General features: G+C 54.0%; 1 pseudogene across 1 annotated transcript; it reads left to right on the top strand.

The window, feature by feature from the left end:
• The first annotated feature begins 6 nt into the window (after positions 1–6).
• Positions 7–8,809, top strand: LOC144727384 (mRNA decay activator protein ZFP36L1 pseudogene; annotated as a pseudogene). Its single transcript, XR_013587374.1, has one exon. The product of XR_013587374.1 is annotated as an mRNA decay activator protein ZFP36L1 pseudogene (transcript).
• Positions 8,810–26,921: the final 18,112 nt, after the last annotated feature.

Raw genomic sequence — 26,921 nt, 5'->3', positions numbered from 1 at the left:
CGGCAGTAGCAAGAACGGGGGGGCCGAGTTTCTTACCGTCCCATCACCCGCCCCGCCTCTGTCCACCCAGCAGCGTCAATGGGTTCAGCGTCAGTCGATCGGCGCGGTGGGGTAAAGTGTGGGTGGCTACCCACCATTGCGTACCGTCGACGAGCACTACCGTGGAAGAGTAGGCCAAGTGCCCTCCAGGGATGGAGGGAGGCTCTATGGAGCTCCCTCCGGCGGATGCGCCTATCCGCCAACAGTAGCGCGAACTGGCACTTGCAGGGGCTGCGCGTGTGCCTTGTTTTGCCGGAGGAAGAGGAGGAGGGATGGGTCGTTGCGTGGAGCGGTGCGTAGCCGCTCCGGGCAGGGTTCCCCGGGACCCCTCACGTCCCGCGGAACCCTGCGGGGATCTCGGCGGTCGAGGGGGGGGGGCTGCAGCTACCACCTCCTCCTCAACAAGAGGACGGTCCTGGGGAATCCGGGACAGGTGGCAACCGACATGCTGACCACTCTCTCTCTCCCACTTATCTCTCCCATCTCCCTCTCCCCCATCTCTCTCACGTCTCTCTTCGCTATTTCCCACCTGTATCTCTCCCACTTCTTACTCCACCATATCCCTCTCCCACCATTCTCCCACCTCTCTCCTTTCTCTCTATTTCATCTCTCTCTCCCACCGCTTTCTTCCACCTCTACCTCTCCCACCTCTCGCCGCTGATCTCTCCACCACTTATATCTCTCGCCACCACCCCTCACCTCTGTGGGAGGGGGGTGGGGGCGGAAAAGCCCCTCTCTACCGGCGTGAACGCGACCACCACCACCACGTGGCTTTTTATTTATTTATAAATTGTGTTTTGTGTTATTTGTTGCTGGTGACTTTGCCTTTCGTCTCAAAATCGGCTCCAGTGCTGTTGCTGCTGGAAGCAATAAAAGTGGTTTAAAAGTCTGCCTCGCGTCCCTCTCCCCCCCTCTCCCTGTCTCCTCCTCCTTCACAGAGTAACTCCAGCAGAGGCCTGGGCATGGGGATCCTGGACAAGCGACAACAGCCGGCGAGCGCTGCGCCCGCGGGCAACTTCATCTTCTCCGATCGACGCCACCGCTCCCCAAAGTTCCAAGAATTCTGCTTCAAAGCGGAACCAACTTTGCAGCAGCATAATCAACAGCAGCAGCAGCAGCATAATCAGCAGCAGCAGCATAATCAACAACAGCAGCAGCAGCAGCACAATCAACAGCAGCAGCAGCAGCATAATCAACAGCAGCAGCAGCAGCACATCTTCCCGAAGGAGGGCAAATTCCGCGACAGATCGTACAGCGAGGGCGGGGAGCGGCCCGCTCTTCACCGGGTCGCCAGCGCCGGCAGCGCCACCATCCCGTGCGGCGGCCTCGGCGCCCAGAGCAGCAGCTCGAGCCGCTACAAGACGGAGCTGTGCCGCCCCTTCGAGGAGAGCGGCGCGTGCAAGTACGGCGACAAGTGCCAGTTCGCGCACGGAGCCTACGAGCTGCGCACGCTGGTGCGCCACCCCAAGTACAAGACCGAGCTGTGCCGCACCTTCCACACCATCGGCTTCTGCCCCTATGGCCCGCGCTGCCACTTCATCCACAACGCCGAGGAGAAGAGGTCCGCCCACGGTGGCCGAGGCGGCGGCGGTGGCGGCGGAGACCACCGCCCCAGGCTCCAGCACAGCTTGAGCTTCTCCGGCTTCTCCACGCCCGCGATGCTCGGCTTGGACTCGCCGCCGCGCCTACACAGCCCCCTGTCGCTCACCCCGCCACCGCCGCCGCCGCCCCCGGGCCTCTACGCGGAGATCGACGCGGCCCTCCTGGCCCCCGTCGGCTCCGCTGCGGCGGCCGCTGCCTCCTCGTCGTCCTCCTCCGTCTCCTCGTCGGCGTCGTCGTCGACGCCACCGCCCTCGTCGTCCTCCTCGTCGGGCTACTCGGCGGGGGGCTACGCCAACAACGCATTCACCTTCTCTCACCAAGAGCTCGCCAACATGTTCGCACCCTTTGCCATTCCACGTCCAATCCAACAGCAGCAGCATCAGCAACAGCTGCTGCAGCATCAGTTGCAGCAGAATCATCAGCAGAATCATCAGCAGCCAGCTCCGGTAGGTGGCGCCTCTCCGCCGACTTGCCCCGCGGGCTGCGAGCAGAGGCGCCCCGGGGGCTCCGCGCCGTCCCCCGTGTCGGAGCCGCCTCCGAGCCCCCAGGGCTCCTCCTTCTCGGACCACGACAGCTGCTCGTCGTCCATGAGCTCCTCGGGCAGCCTCAGCGGCTCCGAGTCGCCCGTCATGGACCCCAATCGGCGGCTGCCAATATTCAGCCGCCTCTCCATCACCGACGACTGAGGGCCGCCGCCGCCGCCGCGGAGAAGGGGAGGTGTGCCGTTTGTTTCTGGACGCTCGGCGGTTTTTTTGTGTTGTTTGGGTAGGTGGGGGTAGGTGGGGGTAGGTGGGGGGGTTGGCTTTGGGGGCTTGGGACTGTGCTCAGCAATCGGGATGAAAATAATCCGACCGCCCCCCCCCCCACCGTGACTTTCACCCTCACCTCTTCTCACCTCAAAGCCCCCCACCTTCCCCCCGACAACAAGCCCCCCCAAACCACCCACCGCCCATCAGTGATTAATTCTAGGGATTTTCACGGGTTGGCGGATCGCAGGAAGATTCAAGGATCAATGAAATTTCATTTTCGCCTCGCCGTTTTGATCGTCGCATTTGTGCCGGTGATCGATGTGAGTCGATGGGTCTCTATCGATTCATTGATCGATTAATGAGGGTTTCTATTCATAAATAAATACATTGATCGAGTAATTAATTGATTGATCCGAGCGATCTCCACGTGGCTTTAATTTGCAACCGAACCTCCAACTCGCATTCCACATCCATTGGGGTTTCAGAGTTGACTTTAAAAAAGTAATTCTATTATTATTTTAAATATTAATATTATTAATTGATGATGATGGGAACAAATCGTAAACAAAAAATCGTAATTCATTGTTCAGGAAAGCCTCATTCAAGCCTCAAGACTCTCTTTCAGGAGGGTCCTGCTACGTTTGGCCATGAATTCCAACTTTTTTTTTATTTTCTTCAAATAATGATCGAGAGTTTGGCTTTTCGTGTGCGTCTCGTGTTGCTTTTCTGAAGAGACAACCAAAACAACACCGGAGAAACCCCACGACCACGCTGCGTGTGTGTGTGTGCACGAGGATGTGACGCCACTTAACACTCCCCTTTGCATGCGGGTTCGCAAAACCCACCCACTTGCTGTACTGCCACCCGTTATGATGAATGAGAGAAAGAGATAAAAGGCATGTCCGGATTGACCGGGTGCAACGTTCTTCTGTCGCATGAGGCCTTCATCCAGCAGTGGGTAGAGCATGACTGATGATGGAGATTCTTTATTGGAGAGAGTAAATGTATCTTACTCTGAACTGGAAGCCCTCTGACTTATAGCGGAACAAAAACTACACCGCCTTACATTAAACATGTACAATAACTATAATGCTGATCGTGACGGTGTTGATATTACAAATACATGTTGATGATATTCGTTTTAATAATTATTATAATAATGATATGCATTTATTTATCCGATGAGTCCTATGGCGCGTAGTAAAGAGGACCCTGCACTGGGATGTTTGGCCGATGTCTGAACGAGTTTTACGAGCCACCCAGATCTGATTCAAGTCATCGTTTAGAGCCGGGCTGTCAACCGATAGCCAAAGCGATCGATTGCTCTACCGATCATCGGTTCCATTAATCGACTATTCGGATGACATGCATATAAGTGGGGGTTTCCAGCCTTCACAAGACATGATTTGGGGGTTGGTCACCAGCGCGACTAACCAACCGCCAAAAAACATTCACTTTTAATCGTTCGTAGATTAATTCTCAGAATTGACTTAATCGTACGGGGCTCTGCTCATTAACGATTAATGTACCAGCTGCATAGGTCCTGTAATACACACTAACATTTCGGGCAATGGGCCTTCTTTAGGGCGGAGAGAGAATCGACAGGCAGGGAGACTGTGACTTGTTCAAATTATTTCAGGGGCTGCATTTATTTGGGAATGTAACGTCTCAAAAAAACAATTAATCACCCCCCCCCCCCACACACTGTGAAATGACTCCGTGGATCTCTCTGCCAGCTCTGAAAAAGGGCCCACGTGCTGAAACGTCTTCTCGTCTCTCGTCACGTAAAGGTGCCTTCGGCCGTAGGGAAGACAAAGGTGGCCGTGTGTTTTTAGGTTCACAGTCTGGGGCTTCCTCCGGAGCTGATCACGAAGAATGGGCCACGTTCACTTTATACTCAGCGGGGCCAAATGGCCTTCAGGAGTGGAGACCCCTTCTATGAGCAGTGGCGTTAGCGAGCACTTGCAGCGCTGCACCTTGAACCCATTTTGGAACTTTACACTCAACTAAAAAAATAACTGACGGGCTCTGAATCAATCACTAATGGTCATCATTGTTATCGTACTTATACAGATAGGGTGGCCTTATTTTAAAAAGAAACAATGCACACTGAATCTCGCTAAATCTGGCTCAGTTGCAGCTCTTAGAATTAAAATCATCCGGTTGACTGTCGTGCGACGAACAGCAGTGTTCTCGTGTAGCAGAGCGGGTGGGGACGTGTTGCCCTCTACTGTGTGCGTAGAACAGAGTTGACACTTGAATAAAAAGGGATCTCAGAGGTAGTTCTGTTATGTCCGCTTCCGTGGGCCGTTTTGTGTGTGGACCAGACAGCGTGACACTTGATAAAAGATGGAATATCAGAGGTAGTTCTGTGATGTCCGCTTCCGTGGGCCGTTTTGTGTGTGGACCAGACAGCGTGACACTCGATAAAATATGGAATCTCAGAGGTAGTTCTGTGATATCCGCTTACGTGGGCCGTTTTGTGTGTGGACCAGACAGCGTGACACTCGATAAAATATGGAATATCAGAGGTAGTTCTGTGATGTCCGCTTACGTGGGCCGTTTTGTGTGTGGACCAGACAGCGTGACACTCGATAAAATATGGAATATCAGAGGTAGTTCTGTGATGTCCGCTTACGTGGGCCGTTTTGTGTGTGGACCAGACAGCGTGACACTCGATAAAAGAAGGAATCTCAGATGTGGCTCTGTGATATCCGCGTCCGTGGACCGTTCACTTCACACGGAGGGGGGGCGTCTCACTGCTCCGCTCGATTTCCGAATGGATTTTTTTTCTTGTCATCTCGCGACGCCGCCGCTAGCAACGATCGGGATAAAACAATTTAGGGGGCGAAGATGAGAGACACGTAATGAAAACTTTGTTTTGTAATTGATGCTGTAAGCAAATGTCTTGATGGCTTGATTAGTAAGCCCGTGACGTTTACCCACGCGGTGCCTTACGCAGAATCACCACGCGCCTTACCAATTGCACACTTCCAACTGCCTTTGGATGGGAGATAGTAACGTGATTTTTGTATTACATTTTGCCAGTTGATAATCGTGATGATGATGATGATGATAAGGGTGATTGTAATTATAATCATGATGGTGATGATATTAGTAATGTATTAACTATTAACCTGCAGTGCCTTCCTATTTAACTCAGCATGCGAGTCTCTTCTTGAACATCGCGATAATTGCCACAATTATCCGGATTATAAGACGCTCCGGAAAGTAAACACGCACCCAACAAATTTTTGCTTAAAAATACCGGGAGGTGGGGGGGCGGTGCGGGTGGAGTGTGGGGTGGGCCGCGGTGTTTGGAGGATAAGTGCGTCTTACAATCCGGCCAATGTAGACAGCGTCGTAATTTCACGGGTGTGCAAGTGGTTGTCGTTGAGCGGGGAGCGGTGGCGCTGCGCTTTGAACTCCGCCTAAACCTGAGTTCAGTTCACGACCCCGCGACCGACATCAGCAGTGATGACCGGCGTGGTGAAGTATGGTCTAACGAACCCCGTTGCGGGGGGCGAGCAGGCCTTATCATGCAGCAGTGGATTGGTGAGAGGGCTCTGTAAACTCAATAATACTGCCCGTGGGTCAACCTTTATTATTGTTGTTGTTGTTGCGAAAAAAAAGCAATTTCATTACAATTGGCTGTGCCTTGGCAAAGAAACAATGACGGTGGCGTCGCGAGCGTGGTTATGTGCACTGAGCTATGAGCAGCAGACATCGCCCACCGCTCCCCCAGAGCCGATAACACCTGCGGATTCCCTAAAGATGCTTGAACCCCCCTCCCTCCCCTTCCCTCTTGGGGGGGGGGGGGGCAGGGGGGGGCATTGCCTCCCTCCTACACCACAAGTTGAAATTCCCCCACTCCCAGTTTGTGTTCGTTCAATGAGTTGCGTGTGGTTGAGTGAGCCTCTCAATGACGTTCGCGCACAGGGTTTAACTAAAATAAAGGGCACATCTTTAGTAGCGGAATTTTTACAAAGCTGATAAAAAAATATACTTGGGGGGGGTGGTTGGTTGGTTGGTTGATTGATTGGTAACCGCAGTGCGTAATGGGTGTCACAGGCTTTGCCGCGTGACAACGTGGTGGGGTGGCGTTGTTGTACCGTAACTCTCATTCCCCACGTCCTCGCCACCACCCGCACCTACCGGCGTGGTGAAGTATGGTTAAGGAAGGACGGGGGGAGCGGGGAGGGTGCGGGGATAGGGGGGCGGTCTTTTTCAAATGACTTTCTTTCAAGCGCCGCTGTGGTCTTGGCGTCACGCCGCGGATTTGAATCGTGATTCGTCGCAGTGGCGACGCGTCTTCGTTCTTCTCGTTTGGTAAGAGTACAAGTTGCATTGTACGTAGCTACAAGATGAGAGCTGTCGATGCAAGATCCGAGGTGCGTTGTCAGGGGGCAATAGCTGTCAGGCGATGGACGGGATTAGCGACGATGATAAGAGCACGTGGCCACAAGACACAAAACTGCAAGATTGGTTGGCTACGTACGGTGCAAAAGAAGTTCAACATACATGAAAGAGCTGTTCCGTGCTGTCTTACGTTTTTGTTTTTCTAATGAACTACTTACACCGTCAAATGCCTTCCGTCGGTTATAAATGACAGAGCCTTAAAATACATTAACTACACTCATTGACAAACGGAATCCGTCATCTTCATTCCACTGTTTTGTCATTCGATGACGACGATGATGTATGGGTTCACATAAGAGTACAATTATTTTCTGCCGTTAATTATTGTCTTTTTTTTTACTCGCTATTATTCCACACAGCCTCAACACGTGACGTTTCCGTTCTTGGTCCTGTCTCATTCGATTAGGGCCTCTGTTGTGATTTATAATATTATTATTATCGCTCTTGTTATCGATTGTGGTTTCTCTTTCTCGGCTCCCGGTTTGCGGAAACACGTGGCCGCAACTGGCGGGTTACTTAGTTGCGGGAGACGACAATAAGTTGGCAACTCAAGGCGGCAGCCGCCAGCGTCACAACGTATCAGCAGAGGTCGTAACCGGGTACCCGATACCCGTACCCTACCCAATACCCTGCTACCCGTACCCAGCCGGGTACGGGTACCCGTTTGCGACCCTGGTGCGGCCGGGTACGGGTAGGCCGTGAGTCACTGGTGAGTAACCGTTTGTCACTCATTTCCCAACGTCTTGTCTCTTCTCACAATTCAAGTTCCTAGAATCAACCCACCCGCGCCTGCAACATGGCTTCATCCCAGAGGTCGCAATCAGGTACCCGATACCCGTACCCTACCCGGCCGGGTACGGGTAGGGTACGGGTACGGCCGGGTACGGGTACGGGTACCCGTTTGCGACCCTGGTGCGGCCGGGTACGGGTAAGGATTCAAAACCCGTTTGCGACCTCTGCGTGTCAGTCATTCGTTCGTGGAACTGGGGGCCGTAGTCCGATTACTTCTCGTTACTCATCTTGTGGCTACCCACTGAAGTCATCGATTCACGATTTACGATCAACTAGACGCAATCGTATTTACACGAATATAACAGTCGTCAGAAAACACAGTATCGCCTCTTCCCTACGTGCGTGTGTGCGTGGTGTGCCGCTGGACGGGAGGTGACAGGCATCATCAGCCGCGTCACGGGAGGGGAGGTGGCGGGGGGTTTCCCACCTTCATCGGGGTGGGTGCGGACAACAGGATGTTGGTCAGAATAATTAACGACGCAAAAAGTTGATCATGATACTTTAATCAATCAGTGGACTTATTATTATTTTACTCATTCCACCGGCCTACTGATCGAATTGTAAACAGCCGACTTCGCTAAGAGACAGAGGAGAGAGAGAGAGAAACTCACATCGGTCACATTTCTATCAGAAATTTGAGCTCAACTCGTACTCTTCGTTATTATGTTTTATTACTATCATTATTATGGAATGCACAACCGCTATTTAAATTATTTATTACAAACAAATTTTTTTTTTCTCTTGTTGTCGTTTATTATTGTTGTTGGTCGTTTCAGCAAAACAAAAAAAACTACGTTCATATTTATCGGGGTGATGTTGAAACGATAGATTGTCTATGCTCTCATTATTATTAATTGTGATTAGCGTGTTAAGTTATGTGATTGCGGTTGTTAACGTTATAGGATGCGCATGGGGGAGGTTCTATCTTGTGATAGGCTGCGCACGCTTGCGGTGGGGGGAGATCGTATTTCGCATCGATGTTTGACCCCCCGTGACCCCAACGGGGGAGGAGGAGGAGGAGGAGGGGGGTTGATGCATGGAATTTTTTTCCTTGGAACACAACTGCTACAACGTGGCTCATGTAAAATGACGATGATGGTGATGTTTTACAACACACACGATTAAAATGGAACAGACGAACAAAAGACGCGGCTTAATTTAAAATAACAAAAAAAAACACAATAAAAATTCAAAGGTAAACAAACGAATAGTGACGTGTGTATTTGTGTCATTTCTTATTGTTGTTTGTTTGCACGGTCTTGTTAACGCGGTGGTGCTGCTTGGACTGCTGGTGGTGAATGGTGGTGGTTGGCTATCTGGTGGTGAGTGGTGGTGGTGGTGTAAATGGTGGTGTTTGGCTTTCTGCTAGTGAGTGGTGGTGATGGTGTCAATGGTGGTGGTATTTGGCAGAGGTGTGGACTCGAGTCATGTGACTTGGACTCGAGTCAGACTCGAGTCATGAATTTGATGACTTGCGACTCGACTTGGACTTGCATAACAATGACTTTGTCCCACCTATGAGATGTGGACTCGAGTCATGTGACTTGGACTCGAGTCAGACTCGAGTCATGAATTTGAAGACTTGCGACTCGACTTGGACTTGCATAACAATGACTTTGTCCCACCTCTGGTATTTGGCTCTCTGGGTGTGAGTGGTGGTGGTGGTGGTGTTAATGGTGGTGGTGACATCGCAATTCGTACACGGCGCTACGAATCCGGCGACCCGAGTTATATTCCCGCTCACGGCCAAAATCAGGTAAAATTATTCGAAACGTCCCTGTGCCCCCCCTAAGTCAACTCAGCCTAAAATGAGTACCTGGCGCTTTGGGAAAATATCGTCACAAAGGCGGCCGGGCGTGGTGCTGGTCACCCACCCCATCGTGTGCCGTGTCGGCCTTCATAGGTGCTACTCGCTAACAGCACTTGCCCCAACAGTCTGTTTGGGCTATACGGGGGATTTTTGTCTTTGGCTATGGTGAGTGTTGTTCTGCGTCTGTTTGCAGCAGTGGAGCAACAAGAGAAGGCGCGAGTGGTGAGCGAGTGTTTATGGGCGAGTGAGAGTGGTGAGCGAGCGAGTGGTGAGGAAGCGATAGGTGAGCGGCGGTGGTGAGTGATAGCGGTGATTAAACGGCGAGCGAGCGATGATCAGAGTGCGGTGCGTGAGCGAGGGCTCACGAGTGAGTGAGTCGTGGTGAGGAAGGCGCAAGGGATTGTGGGTAGTGGTGTGCGCGGGATGAGTGAGAGTGGTGAGCGAAGTTTGTTGAGTGATCGGTGTCGACTCGTGGTGAGCGAATGCATGGGAACCCGATCTCAACTAAACAGCCCCCCCCCCCTAAAGCCCCCCCCCCCCCCACCAAATTATAATCCCACCATATCCCCTCCACTAACCGGGCACCACGCACCAGACCCAGCCACCGCTGTGCCACATCCTTCAGCTATTTTATTTGAAACCGAATAAATACCAGGGCAGGATTAGAGAGCAGAGGGAGGGAGAGAGAACGAGAGAGAGAGACGAGCCAACAAGAGAGAATATTTATTGGAGTTTCCCGTTGCGTGATTGACAAAGCCCCCCCCCCTACGCCCCCAACCTACAACTGCCACCGCCCCCCCCCCAATCGTGCTAGCCCCCCTCCCCCCCCAAATCGCCCCACGCACAGCGCACTTAATCCAAGTGACGCCAGCTGGAAATCAAAAAAACCCATTTCCAGGTTTTGATCACGAGGGGTCATGAACTCGGCCAAGAAAGAAAGGAAGGGAGATGAAAATCATTGTAAAAATTGACTGCCAAGGTCTCAGACCGTAATTGAATAATAATAATAATTATAATAATCAATATCAGCTCGAGCCTCTCGTAAACCACGTGACCTGTGCCCGGCCACCCCCCCTCGCCCCGCCCCCCTGTGAAAACAGACGCCGCTCCTCCGTGCAGCGGCAGCAGCATACGTATGAATGTCTGTAAAAAAAGAGCTTCATAGCTCATCGGATTTCTCCGAGGTAAATAGAGATTTTGATTCTGAGTTGTGCACAAAAAAAACGCATAATGCGCAGTGTAGGTGCCGTATGTGTGTATGTTGAACTTCTTTTGCACCGTACCTAGCCAACCGCGCTAATCGGAGGTGTGGGGGAAGGACGACAGACTGAACACAACAAGCAGTTATAAAAAAATAAATTCAATCGAGATAATCTAAAAGTGCACATAACTCCGATAGCTTTCTAAGAGAGCGTTCCAGACGGCCGCAGAAGCGCATCCAAAAGCGCCGCGCAATGCGGTGACCGCCGCCTTTGTTCGACGGCAAGCGTCAAATAAATCCGGCTATGGTCGACGGCGTTGCCCAGTCAGGACAGCTGCTAGCCTGCCTGACTGGTGACGCTCGAGATGGTGAAGACGACGACGAGAAGGACGGTGAAGACTTCAGCAGCACAACGGGATCCCCCCACTCCACACGACAGCCCCGAGGTCCCCTCCAGGGGCCCCTCTTTTACTCTCAGCGTGGCCTGGCTCCGCCCCCGGCCACGCCCCCTTTCTAGAACCTACCCGCGGGTTCCTCGATGTGCCCCTTCCGTGACCTTTCCCCTAGATCCCGCTCTGGTCTATCACGTGGCCTGCTGACGTGAGGGCTGCTGTAGCTGCAGATCCCCTTCCCCACCAGCAGCCAGCGCTAAGCTGCTACATAGATAATTCTATGTCACTACACATGGAACAGCGTGCCTGTGGTGGCGAGATGTCAACTACCTCGCCTGGTATACAGGATATCCCGACCCTGACGGGACCACCGCGGCCACGGCTACAACAGAACGTGGCTCGCTTGAATCCGCCGTTGGGTGAAGGCTTACCCCGCACAACGCATTTCGCTCCACATGCCGGCAGCTTCATCGCGAATGGGATGCGAGCAAACCACCGCGACCACACTTCGCCAGGCTCATCAGTGTGCCGGTTGGCGAAGGGACGGCTGGGGTGGCGGGTCGTGTCGGATGGGGTGGTGGGTGAGCCGAGGAACGATTCGGACATATCACTCGCCACTGATCTAGTCGCCTGGTAAATGACTCGAATTGACGTTTTCATTAGGCGAGGACCTCAGGTGCGTGGTTTACTCCTGCACGGCCATTTAGTGCGCGTTAGGGTCAAGTGGTTTAGGGGATTAGCCAGTGAGCACAGGTGAGCATTGGTAAACAACAGGTGAGCACACGCAGGCGTGAACCGGTGAGCACGTACAGGTGAGCGCGTGCAGGTGAGCGCGTGCAGGTGAGCGCGTGCAGGTGAGCGCGTGCAGGTGAGCGCGTGCAGGTGAGCGCGTGCAGGTGAGCGCGTGCAGGTGAGCGAGTGCAGGTGAGCACGTACAGGTGAGCGCGGCAGGTGAGCGCGTGCAGGTGAGCGCGTGCAGGTGAGCGCGTGCAGGTGAGCGCGTGCAGGTGAGCGCGTGCAGGTGAGCGCCTGCAGGTGAGCGCGTGCAGGTGAGCGCGTGCAGGTGAGCGCGTGCAGGTGAGCACGTACAGGTGAGCGCGTGCAGGTGAGCGCGTGCAGGTGAGCGCGTACAGGTGAGCGCGTGCAGGTGAGCGCGTGCAGGTGAGCGCGTGCAGGTGAGCGCGTGCAGGTGAGCGCGTGCAGGTGAGCAAAGATGAGCGAACAGAGATCATCATCGGCACCCCAACACGTTGGCAAAGTTAATGAAATAGTTAACAGTGAACCCAGCTGCCCCCTCGTCTCTCTCCTCCTCCCTCATCCTCCTCCCTCCTCATTCTCGACACAATGTCCGACGTTTCGCTCCACGTGCTGGGAGCTTGCTCATTCTCTCCCTCCTCTCCCTGCCTCTCCCTTCTCCCTCTATCGCCCCCACTCCACCGCCACTCTCTCTACACTCTCCCCATCTATCTCCTCACTATTGCCCCCTCTCCTTGCCCCCCCCCCCGCGCCTGCACACTCCCCGGCTCTCCCTCGCACTCTCCCCCAACTCGCGTCTCTTTCTTCTCTCTCCACGTGTCGTCAACTTCCCTCGCTAATCCCGGCACGCGAGGGGGGGAGGGAGTGGGGGGCAGTTGCCAGGCAACGGAGGTTTCAAATCCCTCTATGATCAGGGACCCCCCTCCACTCACCCCCCCGAAGCCCCCCCCCCCCATGTTGGTGCCCTTTGAACAATTCACCCGATCACCCCTCTCACCCCAACTACACGCGACCGCCTTTGTCTCCCCTTCGCTGATGTACGTAATTGTTTGAGGCTGAGTCTACCTAGCAGCCAGACGTACACGCATAGCAGCCAGACACACACACATAGCAGACACACACACACATAGCAGACACACACACATAGCAGACACACACACACATACCACACACACACACCACACACACGCTACACACACCACACACACCACAAACCACACACACGCTACACACACTCACACCAAACACACGCTACACACACACCACACACACCACACACCACACACACGCTACACACACTCACACCACACACACACCACACACACCACACACATCACACACCACACACACACTCACACCACACACACGCTACACACACACCACACACCACACACACACACACCACACACGCTACATACACTCACACCACACACACGCTACACACACACCACACACTACACACACACCACACACGCTACACACACTCACACCACACACACGCTACACACACACACCACACACACGCTACACACACACCACACACTACACACACACCACACACACCGCACACACGCTACACACACTCACACCACACACACGCTACACACACTCACACCACACACACGCTACACACACATCACACACACACATCACACTCACACCACACACTACACACACACGCTACACACTCACACCACCACACGCTACACACACTCACACCACACACACACCACACACACACCACACACACCACACACACACACACGCTACACACTCACACCACCACACGCTACACACAAACGCGCGTGTCTCAATGCGCCATTGTCTCCTCACCCATGAAGTTCACGCGTCGCTTCACTCGAGCAGTCACGGCTCTTTTTTATTTGTAACAAAGCAAAAGCAAAAATAAATATTTATAAAATAAAACATAAGGCGCGGTTCGCGCGGTCATATTCTGCCGATTCTGTGGCTTTTCTTTTCGTTCCTGTGGCAATCGTCAACGAGACTGTCGTCATCATCATCATCATCACCATCATCATCATCACCATCATCATCATCACCATCATCATCATCACCATCATCATCATCATCATCATCATCACCATCATCATCATCACCATCATCATCACCATCATCATCATCATCACCATCATCATCATCATCACCATCATCATCATCATCACCATCATCATCATCATCGTCATCATCATCATCATCGTCATCGTCATCATCATCATCATCACCATCATCATCATCACCACGGGCGATCAACCCAAGAATGTTAATTCTAGATTTGAAGCTTTCGTGACTGCAAGGAATCATCTTCTTAGGTTTTTTCGGTAAAGTCACGTAGACGTCGTGATTTTTGTTTTTATTTTATTTTACTTTCTACGTGACTTTACCGAAAAAACCTAAGAAGATGATCCCAAGAATGTTCTTCGTGCACCTGAGTGCAGAACACAAGAGACAGATCTTGGAGGAAGATCCCGTGATGCCGAGTCAGCCCCCCTCCCCCCCACCCCACTCCCCCTCCCACCCACCCCTCCCCTTCGATGTCTGATGGACGGACCCGCACCCGCCACAGCAATGTGGAATCTCCACCACCGCTCAAAATCGCGAGCAAGGGCATCGCAAATGCCATCGGCGTCACGTTCTACACGCAATGTGGGGATCTTTAGAGTCGCGATCGGAATCTTCATCTATCCTGGAGGGATCCGATGAGGTGTGACGCTCCCGCAGTGCAGCGCCACCCCTGAATGTTAAGAGAGTACGGTCCGCGGAAGTGGATCTCAAGGAGCTGCCCCGTTACTCAATTGGGATTCCACACAGCAACCATCGCCCCCTCCTGGCGGACGCATGACCGCGGTCACCGTCGCGAATGAGACTCATCCTGGGTACCGTGAGTTCTCGGCTGGGTGAAACGAAATAGGAGCGTGCCTGGCACATGTGAGAACTCTGCTGTAAGTGGGTCCTGGTCCAAAAAGACAAATATCCTCCGTATCGCCTGTAACGGACCGTTGGGGCAAGTGCTGTTAGCGTGCAGCACCCTGTTGAAGGCCGGCACGGTACATGAGGGGTGGGTGACCAACACCACGCCCGCCCGCCTTTGTCTCCCCAGTAGCGTTACACACCGCAATAGGTACTAATTTGAGGCTGAGTCGACCTAGGGGAGGCACAACAGTCTGTTCAGGGCTATACAGGGGGTCGTTGTCTTTGCAGATGTGTGCATGTATGGGCCTTTTGTGTGTGAGGCTATGTGTACGTGACGGCGTGAGTTTGTATCTGTGTGTGCATGCGCGCATCCTGTATACGCGTGTAGATTGTATGTGTCAACACACTTTGCTGAACACAGGCCAGCAACAAACAGCACTCATCGAAGTTGTAATTGATAAGAGTTGACACGCTCAAGGATGGAGAAATGGTTTCTAAGAGGATATGTGATGATCTAAATGTGTATTCGGATGTAAGTCTGTGTGTTTAACTTTGTGTATTTAGCAATATTGGCGAATTCCTGATCTTAATGCACATAATCGTCACCCTAACTCTAACCCCAAGCACTCATAACTCTAATCCTAACCATAACCTTCACCATAGAAATAACCTTCAGTCTACACGTAATCCTAAATCGAAGCCGAACCATGAACTAAACCATAATCACACGCAGAACATAACCCGAAAGTCCTATATGCAGAACTGCTAATCCTGTCCAAACGCCTAGGCGGTCCTACTAACTCTGTCCAAAAGCCTCACCGCAATATTCACTCGACCACTGGACATAAACTTAAAGTATTCCCTAACTCATTCAAACCCTAACCCGAAACTATAACTAGTACGTTAACCATATTCATAACGCTAACCCATGAACATTACGTAAGCCCTATCCATAACCGTAGCCCATAACCCCTAGCCATAACCCTAACCCATAATCACTGCCCTGGCAATAACCCGAGTCCATAAGCATAACTCATAACCATAACCCAAAACCCTACAGCCGTAACACTATTCTAATTCTAACTTTACCCATATCCCGAGCCCTAAACTTAGCATAACCATGGATCTCTAACCATAGCATTCACATCGCATGGACCCCACCCCCCTCCCCCGAACAGCCCCCCCCCTCACCCGCCACCCCTCCCCCCTCTTCAATCGCAGCTCAGAAGTCCGCGTCTCTGTGCGCGAGGTTTAGAACACAATGGGGTCTGCAGGGGTCCTGCCCGCATGGATGGGCCTAACTGAGCGTGTGTGAGTGTGTGTGTGTGTAACACGTGTGTGTGTGTAACACGTGTGTGAGTGTGTGTGTAACACGTGTGTGTGTGAGTGTGTGTAACACGTGTGTGAGTGTGTGTGTAACACGTGTGTGTGTGTGTGTGTAACACGTGTGTGAGTGTGTGTGTAACACGTGTGTGTGTGAGTGTGTGTAACACGTGTGTGTGTGTGTGTGTAACACGTGTGTGAGTGTGTGTGTAACACGTGTGAGTGTGTAACACGTGTGTGTGTGAGTGTGTAACACGTGTGTGAGTGTGTAACACGTGTGTGAGTGTAGTACGTGTGTGAGTGTGCGTGTAACACGTGTGTGTGTGACACGTGTGTGAGTGTAGTACGTGTGTGAGTGTGCGTGTAACACGTGTGTGTGTGAGTGTGTGTAACACGTGTGTGAGTGTGTGTGTAACACGTGTGTGTGTGAGTGTAGTACGTGTGTGAGTGTAGTACGTTTGTGAGTGTGTGTGTAACACGTGTGTGAGTGTGTGTGTAACACGTGTGTGAGTGTGTGTGTAACACGTGTGTGAGTGTGTGTGTAACACGTGTGTGAGTGTGTGTGTAACACGTGTGTGAGTGTGTGTGTAACACGTGTGTGAGAGTGTGTGTAGTACGTGGGGAGCGGTGGTGTAGTGGTTAGCGCGCTGCGCTACGAACCTGGCGACCCGGGTTCGATCCTCGCTCACGGCCAACCCCCAGTGACGATTATCTGAACCGGTCCTGGGCCTCCCCTAGGTCGACTCAGCCTAAAATGAGTACCTGATGCGATGTGTAAACATCACCACTGGGGAGACAAAGCCGGCCGGGCGTGGTGTTGGCCCACCCACCCCCTCGTGTGCCGTGGCGGCCTTAATAGGTGCTCGCTAACAGCACTTGCCCCTACAGTCCGTTCAGGCTATACGGGGGATCTTTGTATTTTTTTTGTCAGGGCGAGCGGTGGCGCGGCGGTTAGCGCGCCGCGCTGCGTAACCCGGGCGTCCCAAGTTCGATTCCCGCTCACGGCCAACACCAGTGACGATTGTCTGAACCCCGGGGTTCAGAGTAGCTGGTGCAGTGTGTCAACAAAAATAAATCGCCACTGGGGAGACAAAGGCGGCCGGGCGTGGTGTTAGCCACCCCCTAATCGAGCGTGCCGTACTACTCGCTTTCATAGGTGCTACTCGCTAACCGCACTTGCCCCACAAGTTTGCTCAAAGCTGCACGGCGTCTCTTCGTCTTCGCGTCACGCAAAACCATTCTCGGGAGAGAGCCCCGGGACCGATTCAGATCATCCTCGCCGATGTTGGCCGTGGTCGGGAATCGAACTCGGGTGGCAGTGCGCGCCACCGCTCCCCCCACACACACGGGGACACGTGGACTCGCACGCAGACACACACGGACACGGACCCCCCCCCCCACCAACCACCAACCACCCTTTATCCACAACCCCGCTGTCCTCCTCGCTAAACAGGGGTCCCCATTGACGGGGTGTGAACCCCACCTCGTACTCCGCGGGGGTCACCCACTGCTGGAGGGGTCATATCGGACTAATTGGGGCGAGCAGTGTGGGGGCATGGGGGGGGGGGAGTAGGCGTGGTGGGGGGGGGGCGCGGAGAGGCGTAGAACGCATCAACAACATCATCCATAGAAAAAACAACTTCAACAACTGATGCTGACAATGACAACAATATCAATTGTTATTCCGTTTATCTTTTTTTTTGCGTTGCACGTACGACGACGATGACGATGATGGTGGTGGTCCCGTTTAGCCGGTTGCCCGGCTATTTTGCACGGGAAATCCGTGGTGCTGCGTTAGCTCAGCAGTAGCATCAGCAGCAAAACAAAAACAAAAAGAAATCGTTCAAATTGCACAGAACGAGTAGAGCAGGGAGGGCCTTGAAGGATGATTGCACAACGAACGAGGAGTCGCGTATTGGTAGCACGTGTGTCGGGCAGATTGAAGGGTCCGGGTTTGATTTCAGCCCAGGGCACGCTTCTGTGAGCAGGGATATTTGTATGTGTTCTCTCTGTTCTGCAGTGTGAGAGTGAGTGGAGTTTGTATGAGCTCCCTCTGTTCTGTAGAATGAGTGGAGTTTGCATGATTTCCCTCTGTTTTGTGGAGTGAGAGTGAGTGAGTGGAGTTTGTATGAGCTCCCTCTGTTCTGTAGAATGAGTGTAGTTTGCATGATTTCCCTCTGTTTTGTGGAGGGAGAATGAGTGAGTGAAGTTTGTATGATCTCCCTATGTTCTGCCGTGAGAGTGCGTGAGTGGAGTTTGTATGATCTCCCTCTATTCTGTAGAGTAAGAGTGAGTGAGTGGAGTTTGTATGATCTCCCTCTATTTTACAGTGAGAGTGAGTGAGTGGAATTTGTATGATCTCCCTCTGTTCTGCAGAGTGAGTGTGAGTGAGTGGAGTTTGTATGATCTCCCTCTGTTCTGCAGAGTGAGTGTGAGTGAGTGGAGTTTGTATGATCTCCCTCTGTTCTGCAGAGTGAGTGTGAGTGAGTGGAGTTTGTATGATCTCCCTCTGTTCTGCAGTCAGAGTGAGTGAGTGGAATTTGCATGATCTCCCCGTGCTGTACAGAGTGTGGGTGAATGTGTGGATGATCTATTCCTGTTCTGCAGTGAGAGTGAGTGGGGTTAGGGGTTAGGCTAGGTTTAAGAGTTGCGTTCAGGTTAGGGGTTACAGCTAGGGTTAGGAGTTAGGGCTATGTTTAAGGTAAAGAGTTAGGAGTATGGCTGGGATTGGGGTCAACGGTCGAAGGTTCGAGGCTGGCTTAGGGCCAGGGCTTGAGCTTAGAGAGCCGTGTTCGGGCTTAGAAGTTAGAGAAAGCGTGAGAGGTTAGAGCCAGAACCATGGGTTAGAACTGGGCTCAGTGTCTATACCCGTGGTTCAAATTAGGGGTTAGAGTCTGGGGGTTAGAGGCCGGGGTGATGGGTGGGTGGGGGGGTTAGAGGTTAGTTTTAGGGGTCAGGTTTTAGGGGGTCAGGGCTGTGAGCGGGGTTTGGAGTGGGGAGGGGGGGGCATTCACGCGCGGAATCACCCACGGGGAGACGGGCAATATTCACCCTCCACAGCCCCACCCCTCAACCCCCCCCCCTCCACCCCCCTCCCCCCCGCAGAGAGGGAATGCGAGGCGAGCTACGGGGGGCGACTCTAATGAACGGCGAGGTTTCATTTACACTCCCTTAGCGGCAGCCGGTCGCTGTGTTCGAGTTTGAGGTAGGGCACTCCTGCTCACCGCCGCGCGCTCACCGCCGCGCGCTCACCGCCGCGCGCTCACCGCCGCGCGCTCACCGCCGCGCGCTCACCGCCGCGCGCTCACCGCCGCGCGCTCACCGCCGCGCGCTCACCGCCGCGCGCTCACCGCCGCGCGCTCACCGCCGCGCGCTCACCGCCGCGCGCTCACCGCCGCGCGCTCACCGCCGCGCGCTCACCGCCGCGCGCTCACCGCCGCGCGCTCACCGCCGCGCGCTCACCGCCGCGCGCTCACCGCCGCGCGCTCACCGCCGCGCGCTCACCGCCGCGCGCTCACCGCCGCGCGCTCACCGCCGCGCGCTCACCGCCGCGCGCTCACCACTATCCAAGACGACCTCTCGCCTCTCGCTCACCACTCGCTCACCACCTCGTGTCCCTTACTCACCGCCGATCGATCACGAGCTCACGAGCTCTCGCTCACCACTCGCTCGTCGCCACAATCGCTCACCAAACACGAAGGCCCCCACGTGTCGCAACTCAACTGGCCGTTGGGTTGCAGCCACCGACGAAGGCCGGCACGGCACGCGAGGACGTGGGTGGCTAAGCACCACACGAACACCCGGCCGCCTTTGTCTCCCTAAGCGGAGATGTTTTACACACCGCACCAAAGGCACTCATTTGAGGTCGAGTCGGTTTAGCTACCACCCGCTCAATCACCACCACCACCACTCACCACCACCACCACCCATCATCATCACCATCCACTCATCATCATCACCATCCACTCATCACCATCACCACCACTCACCACCACTCATCATCCACTCATCATCATCACCATCCGCTCATCATCATCACCATCCACTCATCACCACTCATCACAATCACCACCACCACTCATCACCATCCACTCATCACCATCACCATCCGCTCATCATCACCATCCACTCATCATCATCACCATCCACTCATCACCAACACCATCCACTCATCATCACCATCCACTCATCACCATCATCACCATCCACTCATCATCGCCATCATCACTATCCACTCATCATCATCACCATCCACTCATCATCATCACCATCACCATCACCATCCACTCATCACCATCACCATCCACTCATCATCACCATCGACTCATCACCATCATCACCATTCACTCATCATCAGCATCATCACCATCCACTCATCATCATCACCATCACCATCCACTCATCACCATCACCATCCTCTCATCACCATCACCATCCACTCACTAGGTCAGGAGTCAGGCGAGGGAGCACAGTGGATGTTGAGCCTTTATTTATCAATATATATTTATTAATAATTGTATTTAATTCTTTTTTACACGACAGCTCCTTCGGATATCTCTCTCTCTCTCTCTGCCCGCCGGGGTCCTCATTGCTCCAGCCACGTGCTCAGTTCGAGATGATCCGTGGGAGGTCGGTGTCGAGTATCGGCGCCGTCGGCCCGTGTCGAGAATGTCCACGGACGCGTAGCAGGCGCCTCTGTTGATCCACTGCTGGATGAGGAGCGGGGGGGGGGGCTCTACCACACATGCATTGCTGATCCGCTGGGGCGGGATGTGGCGGGGGGGGTCATTTGACCATACTTCACCACGCTCGTATACATCGCGTAACACGCCCGGCAAATGAGTTTTGGAAGTGGAATATTGCGTTGAGATTTGTGCAATTAATTGTTTATGATTGCTGTTATCATTGGAAAAAAAGATGACTATGACGATGAAGCTGGCGGTGATGATGGTGTTGATGTATCGAGCGGTTCATTAACACCATGCCGAATCTGCTTCTGATGATGATGTCACTTACTGCTACTGTTGTTAATGGTGATGTTGATGATGGTGATGATGCCTGTGCTACCATGCCACTGTTACTGCTGATGCAACTACTGCTGCTGCTGCTGATGATGTCAATGCACTTGATGCTATTGCGGCTGTTGCTGCTGCTGATGTTTATCATTTTGTTGGTGCTGTTACTATTCACGCTGCTTCTGCTGATGACGACGATGATGTTGTTGATACTGCTGATGATGAACGATGCTGCGATGGCATTCCACTCGTGGTTCTGCTGCTGATGATGATGATGAAAGTGTTTAGAATTCGTGGCTCGGGTTGTGAAGTTGCGCGGACGCTGCGAAGCGTGACCCAACTTCTCAAACTCACAATTCCTGTCATGTTCCTAGCCCCCACCCCTCCTCCTCCCCCACAAAACTCCCCACCCCCCCCCTGCTGTAAGAGCCCATACACATGGAGATGCAAGGGAACGGAGCGGGGATGAAGGGAACGCATTGTGATTTGGAGAGGCCACGAAACGCACGGGCATGCACAGTGACACACAAAGACGTAGATCCCCCCAGCATAGCCTGTAAGAGACTGTTGGGGCGAGTGCTAAGTGCTGGTAGCGAGTAGCGCATCTGAAGGCCGACACGACACACGAGGGGGTGGGTGGCCAACAGCACACGCAACACAAACCCACACAATCTCCCGCGCGCAGACACACACACGCACGCGCGCACATACACACACGAATGCGCACACACACACATACACGAATGCGCGCGCGCGCACACACACACACAACAGGGTAAATCCGCCTCGCTCTGTAGTTCAAGGGCGAGGAGGAACAGCCCGGGCTTTCAGCTCGGACCAGAGGTGTCGCTCTGGGAGGAGGATTGTAGGTGGCATCGTGAAGATTGTTGGTGGGGTAGTGTCGGTTGTGCGCGTGTGTGCGTGCGAGTGGATTTGCCAATGACTGGTACCAGCGGCGTCAAGATCGGCCCACTGTGGAGGAGGCTCGTGAAGGACGCTACTGGGCAGTTGGAGGCAGTCGCCCTCCAACAACAACAACAACGAAGGGCAGAGGAGCGACGCTCACAACAACGAGCGGAGCGCGGGGTGGCTAAAGCACAGCAAGTTGGCACAGTAGGGGGCACAGATGGTCCATCGGCCAGTCATCTCAGTCAGTCGACCCGTGGCATCTGGGTCAGTCCCGTGACCTCCTGTCAGCGGGTGTTCGACACTTCACGTGGCCACAACGTGCACATAGCCTGGCACAGCGCCGTGGTGACGTCATCGCCACTTAGTTGCGATGACGTAGGTTGTTGTCGAGTGTGGAGAGCGGTGGTGTCGCGGTTAGCGCGCTGCGCTACGAACCCAGCGAACCGAGTTCGATTCCCGCTCACGGCCACCAGTGACGATCATTTGAACCTTTGCCGGGCCTCCCCTAGGTCGACTCAGCCTCAAATGAGTAACCGGTGCGGTGTGTAAACATCGCCACCAGGACCGGTTCAGATAATCATCACTGATGCTAGCCGTGAGCGGTAACCCGAACTCGGGCCGCCGGATTCGTAGCGCAGCGCCGCTACACTATCGCTCCCCCACACCACCACCATGACCACCACCACCATGACCACAACCACCATGACCACCACCACCACCACGACAACCACCACCACGACAACCACCACCACCATGACCACCACCACCACCATGACCACAACCACCACGACAACCACCACCACGACAACCACCACCATGACCACAACCACCATGACCACAACCACCATGACCACAACCACCATGACCACGACAACCATGACCACCACCACCATGACCACCACCACCATGACCACCACCACCACCACGACAACCACCACCACGACAACCACCACCATGACCACCACCACCACGACAACCACCACCACGACAACCACCACCACCACAACAACCACCACCACGACAACCACCACCATGACCACCACCACCATGACCACCACCACCACGACAACCACCACGACAACCACCACCACCACCACGACAACCACCACCACGACAACCACCACCATGACCACAACCACCATGACCACCACCACCACCACGACAACCACCAACACCACCACCACGACAACCACCACCACGACAACCACCACCACGACAACCACCACCACCACCACGACGACCCCCACGTCCGTGCATCGTCATATTCGCCGTGGCTCAATGGCGCTACCGCTAACAGCACTTGCCCCTGTGGGTCTACAAGGAGTGAACGGGAGATCTTTGTCTCTGAGTGGGTGGCTCTGCGGGGTCTGGGGCAGGGCGCGCCGTTCGAGAACTTCTTCTCCCCGCACAACAAGAGGCCCGTCGTTCTTTTCCACCGCGGCACAAAGATGAAGCGAGCCCTTTATGCTGCCCAATCACTGATTGTGCTCGGAGATTGAACGCGGCCCCTCAGTCTCAGTTCGTGGAGGGGTTCCCCCCCCCCATGCACCCCCCCCCCACCCTCCGCGTGACCCCCCCCACCACCACCCTCCCCTCCTCTTCTGGATGACAGCGCTGCTGATGAGAGCGAGAGAAGTCGAAACCGGAGTTTCGGTGCCGCGGTGCAGCGATGACGCAAAGGCTCACGGGAAAGGGCGGTTCAGCAGGCGCGGAGGTTGATGGGCGTGCATTCTAGTTGTGTGCGCGTTGAACTTCTTTCGCGCCGTACGTAGCCAACCGTGCCTGATCGGAGGTGCGATGGCAGGACAACAAACGAGACACAAAAATCAGTTCTGAAGAAATGAGCCTTTCCATTCAAGTATTACCTCTCGTGTGTTCAATTGTTGTTGTTGTTATTAGGTCATTTTTTGTGACCCAGGGAAGCCTCAGCAGAGTATCAAGACTCTTATTGCAAGAGGATGTTGCTACGCGTCAATGCTTCGCCATGATTTCCGTTCGTGATGGGGGAGGAGAAAGCTCAGCACCGCGCTGCTACGCACGAGCGTGACGACACAACCCAAGCACCCGCACGGATGGATTCAATAATCCAATGCTGTGGGAGGCCCTCATCCAGCAGCGGATCGACAGGCGGGCAAGGCAGACACCCACCTGGACAGGAGTTTAACTTCCAATTGGAAAAGCACGTGGTCACCAGCAGTGACCACGTGACGTGATTAAGGTTTTGTTTTTGTCATGAACAGACAAAATTAGAGAGGCAGGGAGAGTGGGATGGAGAGGGACGGTGATGGGGGAGGGGTGGTGAGGGAGATGGGGGAGGGAGGGAGGGAATGGGGGCGGTGAGGGGTTGTGAAGAACGGGACCCGACCCCGTTCATCCATTCACCCCTCCCCGTAACCCACCTCTCACCCCCCTCACCCTCCACCCCTCGACCCTCCCCCAATTACACGGAGCGCTCTGAATGCACAATGGCGTGACGCGACCCAGGTCATACACTCGGCCAGATCGCTCTGCTACGAAAAAGGGCCATTGCCCGAAACGTCGCCGATTATATTCGTGCTAATTGAGGTTACCAATCTAAACGAACAAACCCCCCCTCTCCCTCCCCCTTCTGGTGACCGACACATCACGGGTAGACATTTATCCAGCAGTGGATTAGCAAAAGGGTTGTGAACCAATGGGAACGGATCCAAGACGTTTTGAAGAAGCAAAAAAAAATAATCCCGTACCCGAGCCGTGGCGGCCCGGTTTGACTCGGAGTCTGCGTCTCTCTCTCTCTCTCCCTCTCTCCCCGTGGTCGCGTGGATTTGGCTGCTATACATTTGGCTGACTACATTTGGCTGCTATACATTCCCACGTTGAGCTATCGTTTGTGATGGGCAGGGCGCTTCTGAAAAAAGAGCCGCGTCGCTTCAGTGGGGTCTTGCCGGGTAAAATCTAAAAAAAATGTTTTTTTTAATCGAGTCCGCTTGGTCTGTGTACAGCGTGGTAACAACTGGCTGTTGCATACAGACACAGAGACAAACACGTAGAAAACTCAACACAGTCGCCAATAACCGCTGCCCTAAAGGTGAAACTTATCATAGGAAACGTTTCAAGCAACGGCCCTTCTTCACAGGAGAGAGATAGAAAGGTCATTATCCGAAACGTGCATGATTGTCATTTTCGGGCAGTGCTTTTGACGAATGTGTAAACATCGGTACTGGAGAGACAAAGGCGGCCGGGCGCGGTGTTGGTCACCCACCCGCTCCCGTTGCCGGCCTTCACGGACGCTCGTGAACAGCACTTGCCCCAATAGTTTGGTAAACAGGCTACAAGGGGGATCTTTGTCTTTGTAGATGGGTGTATGTGTGGCTTGGTGTGTGGGTGTGTGTGTGTGCGACACGGCCACCGCGTGCCGGATAGAGGGGGCTACACGGACGCGGCACGGGATAGAGAAGAGATTGATTCATGCGGTACAGAAGGAGCTGAGTGCACGTGTGTTCAACTTCTTTCGCTACCGTACGGAGGCAACTGTGCTAATTGGGGGTGCGGCCGGGGGGGGGGCAATAAACGAAACAAAACAATCGTTTCTAAAGAAATGACTTATCAATCTAGATAATGTAAAAGTGCATAGCTCCAGTGGCTTCGTGATATCAGAAGGAAGAGCGTTCCAGATGGCCGCAGAAGTGCATCTGAAAGCGCGCGATGCAGTGGCCGACGGTTCGCCACAAGCTGCTACTGCTGCTGCTGCTTCTGCTACTGCTGCTGCTTCTGCTACTGCTGCTGCTGGCTTCTGCTACTGCTGCTGCTGCTCCTTCTGCTACTGCTGCTGCTGCTCCTTCTGCTACTGCTGCTGCTACTGCTGCTGCTGCTTCTGCTGCTTCTGCTGCTGCTTCTGCTGCTGCTGCTGCTTCTGCTACTGCTGCTGCTGCTGCGAGGATGACCGGGGTGGACTTGCCGATGGCCGGTGCCAGCGGTGTCAAGATCGGCCTCTGTGTAAGAGGAGGCTCGTGAAGGACGCTGCTACTGGGCAGTCGGAGGCGGTCGCCCTACTGCCTGCAACAACAACAACAGCGGAGGGCGGGAAGAGCGACGCTCACAACGACGACGAGCGGAGCGTCGAGTGGCGTAAACGCAGCGAGGTTTGCAACGTGCGTGTCACGGGCGGTGCGTCTGCTGGTCATCTCGGTCGGTCAATCCTCGACCTCCTGCCAACAAGCCTTGAGCACTTTTCCGTGGTGTTGTTGTTATTGTTGTTGTTATTGTTGTTGTTGTGACACGGCCATCGTGAAGCCCACGCAAGAGCAGCGAGCCGCACAACTGTTTAGTCCCCATTAACCGACCCCCTCCTTACCTCCCCCCACACACCCCTCCTCTTTAAAAGAGGGCGCTTCCCGCATCAATTAAGACCCTCGGCGATGTTTATTAAATTGATTAGGCGATTTGCATGTCAATGGCATCAAATTGGTAAGCGCGGGCTCGAGGCGCGCGCGGGGCCGCGAGGAGGAGGGGGGGGAGGGGCCCCGGGACGCGGTCTCTGGCGGAAAGTTTTAGAAGCAGCGGAGAAGTTGCCGTAAACCCCCCCCTCTCCTCCCCCCACATTCTCCACCCTCCCCCTCCTCTCTCTCACCTCGCACCCCCCACGCCCAACAGAGACCCCCCCCCCTCTCTCCCAACCCCTCCCCGTAAAGGGGTTTTCATATCTGACATCAGCTCCCCCCGAATTCATGTGAGCAGCAATGCGTCCTGTCTACATCGACCCATTGGCTTTACGAACCACGACGTTCAGAGGCCAATATCATTTCATGTGCGGAGACACAATGCAGTTGCACGAAATAAAAATGTGCCGTCTTGAGATGGCACTTTATTGAAGACACGTTCACTTGGTATTGGCGGAGACCCCCACCGCAACAGCCCCGAGTCTCCCGCACATCCCCCCCTTTTATACCGACCCGAGGCCACGCCCCCCTTCTCGATCCTTCTCGCTGACTCTGGACGCTCGCT

The sequence above is a fragment of the Lampetra planeri genome, chromosome 25 (genome assembly GCF_965212315.1).
Source record: "Lampetra planeri chromosome 25, kcLamPlan1.2.h2, whole genome shotgun sequence".
Classification (NCBI taxonomy): Eukaryota; Metazoa; Chordata; class Hyperoartia; order Petromyzontiformes; family Petromyzontidae; genus Lampetra; species Lampetra planeri.
This window is presented reverse-complemented; position numbering and strand designations above follow the sequence as displayed.